The sequence below is a fragment of the Ornithodoros turicata genome, unplaced genomic scaffold (assembly GCF_037126465.1).
Source record: "Ornithodoros turicata isolate Travis unplaced genomic scaffold, ASM3712646v1 ctg00000996.1, whole genome shotgun sequence".
NCBI lineage: Eukaryota > Metazoa > Arthropoda > Arachnida > Ixodida > Argasidae > Ornithodoros > Ornithodoros turicata.
This window is the reverse complement of record NW_026999435.1, coordinates 121,828-134,558: the sequence shown is the minus strand read 5'-3', so window position 1 is coordinate 134,558 and position 12,731 is coordinate 121,828.

The window sequence follows — 12,731 nt, the reverse complement described above, 5'->3', positions numbered from 1 at the left end:
CTCTGCCACCCCCCAGCGCTGACTGCGCCCCCAGCATGCAGGCTGAGTGATCGATCAATTCTAAGTCGCGGATTGACTCCACACATTTTCTACACTTAAAAGCTATCTGCCCTGCTGGAAACTGTTTCATTCAAAATGCTATGAAAATCTCATTGAACCTATTGGATATCATGTACACAAATCTCACTCAGTGACTGCGAAAATTCTCATCCCCAATAGATGATTTGGGACAAATATTACATTGAAAATGGTGCCATATTTGGCATTTATCGACCCCCATCTTCTGATATTTCTTACATGGATTGTATCAATGATTACTTAGCTGTTAATTTTAGGCCCAATCAGAATGTTATAATCACGGGCGATTTCAATTTGCCTGTGGTAGACTGGACATGTTTTTCAGTTGGCAATATTGAACGCAAGTGTTCCCAGCGCCTGTTGGACCTATCGGTGTTACATGGGCTCACGCAAATGGTTCACAGCCCAACGAGGATTCTAGCGATCATTCTTCTATATTGGATTTATTGTTTGTGTCAAGGAGTCTAGTTAACTCTACTTGTACAATTGAAGATGGTATATCAGACCACCAGATTATTGTGTTTCAAACAAAGGTAGATATCACTACGAAGCTACCGGAATCTCAGGATATCCAAGTTTATAATTTTCGTAGCGCACCAGATAACCAAATATCACTAATCCTAGAAGACTGCTATGAAAACTTCCATTCACAATTTTTTGCGTGGCACTTCTGTGGATGATCTCTGGAATCAGTTTAAGCATGCCGTATTTAACTGCCTCCAATACGTCCCGAAGCGCCGAAAAAGAACTGCTAAACAAAACCCATGGATAACTAGAGTTATTATCCGTTTAAAGCGACAGCTTGAGCGATGTCGTAAACGAATAAAGTCAGATTCTTCGGTAGACATCAGGTTACGGCTGCGTTGCCTACGTAAACGACTATCAACCGAAGTTAGAAATGCCAGGCTCTTCTTTTTTAACAATACTCTTGTAAACTATATGACAAATGAACCATCCAAATTTTGGCGCTATGTGATACCAAAAAAGAAAAAAGAGATCAAACTCCGCCTTGAGGGTGCTGTTATTGAAGACCCGCACATGGTTGCTTGTAGTTTTAATAATTATTTTTACAGTGTTTTCACGGTTGAAAGCCAAGGGTTGATCTCACCGCGGAGACTATCTTGTGCTGCCCTAGATCCTGTGTTTTCACTTGAAGGTATCTTAAATCTCTTGCTAAAGATAAACACAAAGAAGAGCTGCGGACCAGATCGTATTCCGAACGAATTTTTGTTTCGATACTCTAACTGGTGTGCTATGTTCCTGCATCTAATATTTCAGAGATCACTCGAAACTGGTACTCTGCCCGCTGATTGGAAGCTGAGCAAGGTCGTTCCCATATACAAATTAGGGGATCCGTTGTCACCGACTAACTATAGACCTATGGCCTTATCATGCCAATGTTGCAAACTCATGGAGCACATTTTACATAAGCACATTATGGCTTATCTGAACGAACATAACATACTTAGCCCGAGGCAACACGGTTTCAGACAAGGATACTCGACAATCACACAACTCGTAGAATTTCACTATGATTTAGCCAAAGCGATGGAGGATGGCTTTCAGACCGACATCATTTTTATTGATTACGCAAAGGCATTCGATTCAATATCTCATAAGAAGTTACTAACCAAGCTTAGCGCCATCCTTAATAACAAACAGATTCTAACCTGGATAGAGTCTTATCTATCTTATCGGAAACAGTTTGTTCAACTAGGAGACTCTCGTTCTGGTTTACTGTACGTTACATCTGGTGTGCCTCAGGGCTCTGTTCTGGGGCCACTCCTGTTTAATATTTATATCAATGACATTCCAGACGTAAGTAAATTTGGTGTCTCGTTGCGTATGTATGCAGACGACACTGTGCTGTACCGCAGAATATCATGTGCTGACGACCAGGTAGCCTTATCAAGTGCATTGCAGGAAGTTGTATCATGGTGTGGTGAACATGAATGTAACATGAATGTAAAGAAACCAGTTCGCATGCACGTCACAAGAAAACACAGTGTCTTTTTGCACGATTACTGTATATATGATAATGTTCTAACCAGAGTGAGTTTTTATAAGTACTTAGGGGTATATATACAATCTAACCTTTCATGGAACATGCACATAGATTATGTTTGTCAAAAGGCGCTACCGAGGTTGTTCCAGCTTAAAAGGGAGTTATGGGATGCGACCCGCAATGTACGGCTAACGGCTTACAGGTCATTGGTCTTACCCATTATAGAATACGGTTGCGTAGTCTGGCATCCTTACCTCATTTATCAGAAAAAGAGGCTAGAGAGCCTACAGAGAAAGGCGGCTCGTTTCATTTGTAAAGATTTCCGTACGACTACATCTGCTACTGGTTTGTGTCATAAGGTTAACTTGGTTCCAATTGAGGAGCATTTTCGTATCCTTCGGCTTCGGCACTTGTTTCAATTGTATCACTCTCATCGTAGTTGTCCGTACCTGGTACGTGATGATTTAAAGTCTAGGCATAAACACATGCACGCCTTAGTGCCGTTCTCCGCTAAAACTGACATCTTTAAGTTTTCTTTTTTCCCGCGCACTATAGAGGACTGGAACAGCCTCTGCCAAACACAAACACCTTTGCGCGACAATTGTCATTATTTGTAGATGCCGTGGCCAACTCCTGTAACGGTCCACATGACGAGGACCAACAGTATGAATAAATAAATAAATATTCAGTGAGTCTTAATGAGAAATCACAGCAAGTGTTAATGAGATGTAATGAGAAATCACAGCAAGTGTTAATGAGATGTAATGAGAAATCACAGCAAGTGTTAATGAGATATAATGAGAAGTCTCAGAAAGTGTTAATGAGATGTAATGAGAAGTGGCGGCTTCAAACTCATTGAATGTCCCCGTGTCTCATGTCTCATTGAACCAGTGAGCCCCAGCAGGATATTTCTCATTGGAATGGTTCTCCATTTCGATTCGCCAGTAGGTTTGTTGTGGTGTAGTCACATAAGATGTGTAGAGCTTTCCAATGAGTATAAATGAATTCCCACAAAAATAAATTAGACTCAGTGTGATTTGGATAATTTACTGGATCAATGCATTGTATTCTACCACAGCACATATTTCAGCTTGGGTGTAATATTCTCAGTCGCACTGTGGCTTCACAGATGCGCAATGTTTGAATAGTAATAGTGTCGTGCATCAGATAGTGGGAACTAGAAAACCTAAAAGACGTAATTAACATTTAGCAGTAGCTGAAGGCGCAACCCCCTTCACTCCTGCTTCTTTTCCGGGGAGCACCTCATGAAGCGCAACAATGCACTGTAAACCGAACACTAGAGAAGAGGTTGCCGGCAGTCGTTGTACAGAAGTAAGAGGCAAACAAATTTGAAGGTATCTTGGACGGAGCAAAGTATGAAGCATTATCCCGGCCCGGTAGGGTCTTGTCATCAATTGCCAACTTCTCTTATACATTTAATACCGATGGGGCACAAGTAGCACAAGTTAAATCAGCAAAAATTAGCTTGGTCAATTCACGTGATGATAAATGAGCTGCCGCAAATTGTGAGGCAGATTGTGGTATAGAGGAAAGCTGGACATGAACACCTTCCTCGTCTCTGTAGACGATGCAAAGGATAATTTCAGTGATGTGACATTGAAGTCATGAATGTCATGGAAGCATTGTTAAGAGCAGATTTATTGGACTATGCTGCTGTGTCGACTCCGTATCTCTGACCCCCACGCAAAACAACGTCGGGTTCCACGGGTACTGTGGATGTAGTTGGTGCTACAATGAAGGAGAGTACTATGCCTCATCCATGGACCTTATATGCCTCTACTCTGAGTCAACGAACAACTTTATTTTGAAGATGAGGACTGAGGAGTTTCATGGCCAGGGGAGGTGCTCTACACTCTTAAAAATGAACTTCACCGCATAGCACACTCCTAGCGAACCATCATCTCGAATGATATCGTTATCTGCGCTGATATGTTGAAAATGGGAAGCGTACGCCTTTTTTGTGACACTTATGCTGTTCATAATTGTCACAGAAAAGGCGTACGCCTCCCGTTTTCAACATATCAGGGCCAATAACGATATCATTTGAGATTATGGTTGGTTAGGAGCGTGCTATGCGGTGAAGTTCATTTTTAATTGTGTACCCCGTCGCTCGTGGGGATGTGTGGAATGAAATAATGAGCCCCTCCACAATGAGAAACGAAGTCCTATTGTGCCCAAGAAGGTCAAAAGAGCTTTGAGGGCAGAGCGTTGTTGGGCCGGATTTCGCCAGGAACCGAAGAATTTGGATAGAGAGAAGGGGCGAGAATTCAGTTGACTAAGAGACCCGGAGAGTGCAGTCCGGGAAGGTTGCTAGAGCGGTCAACGAAGAGGAATGTGCCCGAGGTCCTCTAGTGTACAACGGACACAGCAACTGGGAGACAGGACTCCTCTCAAGTGGTATCGTCACTGAGCTGTAAAAGCCGTGAATTCGATTGATTAATGCAGCATCTCGACATGAGGTGTGGCTCTTGACTCTGCTCTGCATTGATAGAGGGAGTGTCGGCCGTCCATTGTCGAGGCGTCGAAGAATGGAATGGCGGTCTCATCTCAGCAATACAATACACTATCGCTTACGATACGAGAGTGTTGCTTCTGTGGCGCTGTCGGGCTGCTCATTCCCCAACAATGCCACAATGGGCTAGAACGCACCGGAGAAGCAACCTGTGGCTTCCTTCGTACATACGTTAGTAAACCATTACCACATCCCTGACTAGGAGTCGGATGAGCTTCGTACGCCAGACTTTTCAATAGCTTGCATACAGATTTCGAGTCAGCAAAGACTGCCCTTTGCCGTGGGATAAAATCCACGATATGCAGTAGAACGAAAAGCACGGCATAGAGTCCGGTCTTTGTGCACAAAAACAAAGCTTGTAGCTCTTAGGTCGCGCCCTCCGATGTGGCGACACCTTATGCAGAGGCTAGCAAGCATCGCGAAGCAGGGAGCAAGCGGTCGACAAACAGAACCACCGTGCAGCAATGGGGAAAATATTTTTTCTGGACGGTGAACTGGGTTGACAACCGTGCTTGAAAGAGTTAAAGGTAAATCAGGGGAAGACATGTATTACGTGGTAATGTAGCTTCTATAATGTTGCTCTCTTAGGTACATATTGCCTGTTTGGCGTCAGCATTTTCATGTGCACTCCTCGCTTAGCTCAAGCTAAATATCTGGTTACCTGTACTCAAGAGTTGAATTCGTTGTGCAGTCTACCGATTTTAAAAGTAAAAACACCTTACTAGTAGTCTCATGATACATCCCTAAAGGTAAAATGGGGAGACAATGCATGCTCCGTGCAGCTGTATCTTCTATCATGTGACATCTCTTAGATACCTGTCATCCGCATAGCGTCCACCATTTTCACGCGCACTCCTTGCTTGCTTCTTTAAAGGGACAGTCCGGGAAAACCGGAAGTTGATTTTTTCCAACTGCCACGGAAGCTTACATGCTGGGTGGAAAGTTTCAGCTCACAAAATGGCGTGGTTTTCGAGATATCGAATAAAAAATACTCCTCTGAAGACATCCGGTTTCGTTTTTCTCCCTCGCATACTCCTTGCCCCAAGGATCCTCTATGTACGTCAGCCGTCACGTGAGCATGACGTCCCCAATGGACAAAGTGGAGCGGTGGACTGCGCCGTTGCTGGGAATGCAGGGAGGTGTTTTTGTCTATGAGTGTACTGAACAGAACGCTACGTCGTGATACCTGTGTTTACATTGACGCTACTCTGCATTTTAGTCTACATAATGCGTGATTGCTACTCAAAAACATCATAATGGACAAATGCTAGCACGCAACAATCAACTATCGCGCAAACAGGCATGCGCAAGTCACGTGCGACATTGCTCTTATGCACGTCACGCGAGAGCTCGCTGCGGCCTTTACTCGGGACCAACTGCGGCATAGAAAAAAAGTCGATTATAAATCGTGCGATACCATTTCTTCTGTAATATTTTGCACAGTTGTTGTGAGGAGTATTAGAAATCATAAGGCGGTGTTTCCCAGACCTATGTTTTCGACCGGACTGTCACTTTAAATGCCTGGTTGCCTATTCTCAGCGGTTAAGTCCGTGTTAAAGTGGAGCGACTTTAAAAGTAAAAACGATGTTCTAGTGGTGCCACAATGCCTCCTTAAAGGTAAAAGCAGCAGAAAACACGTTTTGTGCAGCTGTAGTGTTGCCTCTGTTAGATACATGGTACCTGTCCTGCGTCCACCATTTTCATGTACACTCCGCTTGGTAACTTTAAGATCTAGTTACTTGTACTGAAGCGTTTGATCCCTTGTTCAGTCTACCGACCTTAACAGTACAAACACCTTTCTAGTGGTGTCACAATGCCTCCCTAATGGTAAAATCGGGGGACAAAGCATGCTTCGTGCATCTGTGACCTCTATAATGTCGCCTATCTTAAATACTTCTCATCCGCATTTTCTCCACCACCTTCATGTGCACTCCTAGCTTGCTAACTTTAAAAACCTGGTTACCTGTACTCGAGAAGTAAGTTTGTAGTACAGTGGAGTGAGTTTAGAAGTAAAAACGATGTTCCGCTCGTATGACAGTGCTGTTTATGTACACTTACATAAATTTTCATCTTCAGGAGTTCATGTTTGACATGAGAGGGTGTGCCCTCAACTGCTGGCAGTCCTCGACAAGCGCGAGGCGTTTTTGAAAGCTCCAAGATGGCGACGGGTTCTCCCAGCCGAAGAATCTAGCGAATACGGCATCATCGTCAATGCAGTAACATCTTCCACGCGTCAAGTGCACAAAGACTCCATAAAGGTGCCCCGTAATGTTACACATTGGGAATGTCACAAAATATATACCACCGAAGTTGCGACCAGAAAACCCGTGCAGGAAAGTAATAGCTGAAATCAGCGTTCCCGAAAATGCCGTTACGATTACCCGTCAAGACTATAGCGATAGTCAAAATATGTGCTCGTTCTTTAACTGCGTATGAGGTATAATCAGTGGTGTAGCCAATCGGGAAGGGGGGGGGGGTTAGGGGGCTCGAGGCTCCTCCTGCCTGCCGCATAACGGCTCAAGCAAATCGTACAAATCCCAGGAGAACATAACATATGGGGGCACCAGTGTGACAGTCGTAAAAGTTCTGGCGGGTCACGGCGTCTATCTAAGCAGCACATTCGAATGGTTTGCAGAGTATGAGCTTTTCAAGATACTTGGTATTACCAACTGTAGGACGGGACAAGCGTAAGCTTGCCCACATCACGCTTCAAAAATAAATCTGTCTTCAACATGTATTTTTTTAGGATGGGACAAGATACTTCTCGTTACATCTCGTGACACTGCCTCATTGGCCATGACAGCCTACATGTCATCGTATTGTGAATGTCCAAATCAATTATGTTCGCTTTTTTGTCATAGGCATTTTGCGGTGTGCACAAGTATGTGTGTGTTGTCGCACCCAGGATCAGCGGGGAGAAGGAGGGGAGGTGGGGCGAGTTTTCGTATTGAACCTCCCGCCCCCCGCGCCCCAGACTTTGGAGGTTACGCCACTGGGTATAGGCCCTGAACTCAATAAACATAACGCAAACCTGAAGGCCTGTCGTCGCCTACAAGATCTGCGGCAACCATTAGAAAAATTAAATAAAAGCGATGCTTAAGCTGCATCCGACAATGAAATTTGCCCTATTGTATTAGTTACTGTTGCTGTGCTGCTCTTGGCCGTGCCTATGTTGGGATAAACGTGCGGTTTTTCCGTGCTAAATTCCCGCACTGAACGATCCATAATAAACATACAATAAAGATATTTTAAATATTCCATTTGTCAATCAGTAATCTCACGTGTGAACTTGTATTCATCTCTGAGGTGTTACAAAACCGCACGCAGGTAAGTTTCGGTTTTACTGATTCAGCTTATTGCGATCCGCAAACGCAATAGAGGAGGACTGCTGAGGAACTTTCGAAAACTGTGTTGCAATCTGAAATATTTCCAGGGCTTTCATATCGGCGGGGCGCGACGCCCTTATATGCTGCTTTTATGTCGTTTTGAGCTTTCTGGACGGTTCCTAGCGCAACAAAATCTTGCTCTTAAGGACACCACGAATATTATCAATCAGCAATTAACGTTTTAACACAAAGGTATAAATATTGCTTGGATTTGTTTGCTTGTTTGGATTTATTTTGGATTTTTGATTTGTTTGTTTCGTGCCTGACAACGGCCTACTGGGCAGTGCACTATAAAAATAAAATATACAGTTGAATTCGTAGGAAAAGAAGAACAAAGATCCAGCTGAAATAACAGCTATATATCAATTCAGGATTAAACCAATCGGAAAATCAGACAATAATCAGTTACAAAATAGACGATGGACAGAACATTTAAATTGATGAAGTTTCATGGCAAGATGAATGTCGAGATTGTTAAAGCCACTAAAAAGAAACTGCCTACGAAACGTAGGGATCATTTCCTCATAAACTGGTGAGTAGAATAATACGAATTTTCTACTAGGGCGAACAGTACAATAAAAACGTAGCGTAGATAATAAGTGAGAGCAGTTAATACGGCCTCTGAGCAGCTTATACGAGAACAACAGATCGTTCATAAGACGTCTCCTGCTCAACATGCGCAGACCTAAATAGTCCCAAAATTCTAGGATAGGAATACTAAAATCGTCTTCCGATATATCTATCATAAAAAACCCTAATAAACCTGTTTTGAATTCTCTCGATATCAGTGGACCTGGTCGATGATATATGGTTCCAAACGATAGAGGCAAATTCGGCCTTAGACCTAACAGGGGCAAGATAAAGTTGCATAAAGCAAGCTGAATTCACGCGTAACTCTAGGTATCAATCCGAGCAGGTGCAGACAATTACGAACAACCGAGCAGACTGACCAATGAATGACAAAGAAAAATCAAATGTAACGCCCAGGTCACTGACCGTTAAATGCCTTTCTAATGTGATACTATGAATAGAGTAGCTATGAGAGATGATCTCTCTTTTACGACTGAAGGGCACGATCTTGGTTTTTTAAGACTTGGCGGTTCAAGGCAAGCTCATTCGGTTTGCACAAAGCACTGATCGCTTGAATATCACTTTGCAATAAATAACAATCCCGGTAAGTCCGAATATCTCGAACAATCTTGATATCAACGGCAAATTGTAAAATGTTAGTGTTTCACGTATGACGGCAAGTCGTTGACAAATATCAGGAAGAGGAGAGTGCCAAGGTTGGAATCTTGAGGCACTCCTGAGGTGGAAGAGTACCATGAGGACATAACATTTTGTATTCTGACACAGTGAAGGCGACCATGTAGGCAGCTTTGAAACCAGGAAAGGTAACTGTTGCAGAGGCCATTATAAAGCTAATTTCTGGACTTATAGTGTTGCATTAACTAGATCAAAGGCTTTGGACAGATCAAAGTAAACAGTGTCAACTTGAGACCGGTTTATGACGTGTCTACCGACGATGTCCATAAACAGACACAAGTTAGTATAAACAGATCTACCTTGTAGGAATCCATGTTGCGTGTCGCAAAATTTAAACTTAAAAAAGCAATTCAATTTTACAGAAATAACCATCTCAAAGACCTTAGACAAAGTACATAACAGGGAGATAGGCCTATAATTTCTCACATCACACTGATCACCGTTCTTATGCACTGGAACAACGATTGCCTTTTCTTTTCTTTTTTTTCACAAATATGGATACACACCCTTCCGTAATGACGCATTAAAGGGACTCTGAAGTGATTTTTTTTTCTAGTTTTCATCAGAAAGAAAACCTTTTTCCGAGTCTAGAACCAAGATTTTCCCTTCATCATGCGAGGAGTATTCTCGCGAGCGAATTTAAACAGAGCGGCGAAGGGAGGACAGCTGGCGCCGCGCCGTGTGCCCACACCTCTGGAGGAGCCTGCATAGCGAGGACTCTGTCCTGGTGGCAAATGGAACAGTTCTTTCACAAAGAAAGCAGATTTCCGCCAGAAGACCAACAAGCAGTTTACTTGACATAGTACCAATTACTTGTCATTTTTCGCAGCCTGTAGGGATGTGCTATGGATATGAATGGTATACTGGCTTACCTTGTGATTGAGTCTGCGAACCCTTTTGGTGCTCCGGCCAGGGTGTAGTTCCGTATCAAGACCACTCTTTTTTAAAAATTACTGAAACGGTTAGGAAAGTAAATATTGCATAGAAGTGGAAGAAGATCATATACTGAATCTAAAAATGTAAGAATTATAAAATTCTGTGGACTAGAAGTTATTTTATATGCATTTAAACAACCCCATCTGATTCACTTTTAGCGCAAGAGAAACACGGGAATGCTAAGCCTAACGGATTCGAAACTTGCCGTCTTGTGAAAGGTAGGGTCGTTGAAATGAGCGAAATCACCTCACTTTAGTCAGATTAGGTTAAGTTAGGTTCTACAGATTGGGGAGGGGGGTCTGCCCCCCCCCCCCCCCCGGCACGCACTAGGCGGTGCGGGCGTCGAGACACTGCCTTGGGTTAGGTCAGTAAGGTCCTCAGCCAAGATGACGGATCGCCATCAAGAAACCGGCGATAAAATTTAATTTTTATACGTTTTACGCAATATACGAGGGACATTCCTGTTGAATTTCGTTACTAATTACTTCCTCTTTCATGTAAAAGCGTTAGATTTTTGTTTTTATTCGATTTTCTTTAAAAAAAGCCAGTGGTCCCGATACGGAACTACATCCCTCTGCCATTTATTCTCCAGCTGGCTGCACTTGAAGCAAACCTCCTTCTTCTGCTCTTTGGTGGCGTGGAACTGGAATCTTCTTCTTCACTACTTTTGAGTTTATGCATCGGTGGCGGCGTCGCAACAACTTTTTCGGGTATTTATTGTCAGTGCACGCATTGCCACTGGCATGCGTGCCAGGCTTGTTCAAAGCGTGAAAGCATGTGCAAGATTATGAACAGGACGGAGCAACCCAGGGTAAAGATATCATCAACAGTACGAAACATAGACAGCGGTTCAGGTATATCTTCGAAAATTGTATGGGTAACGATAAAGGAGTTCGGTGAAGGTGCGTCTGTCAAAAACGGTAACGGTGAAAGCAAAACAGCCGAGGCGGAGTTTCCGAATTCCTCTAGCCCCGTTTCATTCCAACTGAGGTCCGCATAATGGAAGTGTTTGCTCATTTCCTCATTCCTTTCATTTACAACCCTCGGAAACCAAATTCCTCTCATTTTGTAAGATCTTCGTATAGCTTATTGCCGCTGCCAAACGGGTGCACCTACGGCCTCAGTGGTTACGGTCCAAAGTACCTCCGTCATTAAGTTGTTGGCAAACTGTCGGTCATACGGCCTTTGCGACAAAACTGTGGTCTGAGGGCAACCGAGCTCCCGCAAGACCGTTTACGACATTCTCCCGAAACTGTCGAAGTCCCGTTACAAAAGGCCGCGCACAGGATAGTGCAGATTTTCTTCAACTCGAAATAAAATGTTTTTTAGGAGGCATAATGCTCTGTCAACTTTTTTTGTTCTCAACGTTTTGAGTTTTTCTGGTGAACGTTTGCACTTACTTGTCATAATATATTGTCGGTTCGTGGTGGTACCCTCGATAGTGATGCACTCTGTGTCGTCTGCGTCCGAAACTGTGCGTGCACAACAAATCATGGGTGGTGGTGGTGGTGGTGGTGATAGGGCTTGCCGTTGTCGGCCTCACGTATGTGGGCAACGTCACGACTCACGCCCTGGGGGAATGTGCGTCCTGGGCCGACTTCTAAGGGAACAAAGCATAGACATTGCTTCAAACTAATACCGTAGCCAGTCCCGAGTGGCTTGAGACTAACATCTCCATTTTTTTCTTTTAAAATCAGTCAATAATATCGTTTGCTGGTTTTCAAAAGTTGGGTAAGTGAAAATGAAACATTATTTCTGAGCACTCACAGTGAGAACAAATGTGATTTAACAACATTTCATTCAACGTTCGCAGATATGTTTGCCCGTGTAGACATCACTGTCAAAACACCTCCACGGATACCGTCTGGCAGCCTTCGAGTGTTTAAAGCTATATTTCAGGTACGGTCTTTTCTTCATGCCGTTTCCTTAAAATCGTATTCGTGCCCGTCCGACAGAGGTATGAGACCGGCGCACAGACGGCCTTAAAGGAACTGTAAAGTGAATTTCAACTCAGGGTTACCTTATGATTTTATGAAAGCCTAGGAAGAGTACATCTCAGTTACGAAATATTTCTTTTTGAATCATTTCTTTCTTTGAGTAATCGAATTTCAAAGATTGCATTCGAGCGCAAAGCTCCCCTCAGACACAACACTGGGTTGGCTGGTGTCCGCTACGGCTTGTCTCGCCTTTCTAATTCGCCTCCCGGTGTGTGGCGAAGGCGTAATGTTTTGAGGTCCACGTCGTGTGATTTTGATTTTTCCAAACTTGAATGCCCTCGAGCTTGAGATAGTCCAGCAGTCACGCCCGCAAAACGTTTGTCCGTACGAGTGCACGCGGTAGACGTTTTATGACACGACATCATTCGCAGAATCGTTGACGGAGGGTGAATTACCGTCATTGCAGTCACCTAGCCGCCGTGGGAAACACTCTTCATGTGTATTGAAAATGTTGAGAACCTCGCAGCGGAAATATGGCATTGCTCTTCAGGTTCAGGTGTCCTTGTGGCACATGCGTGCCGATGCCGACG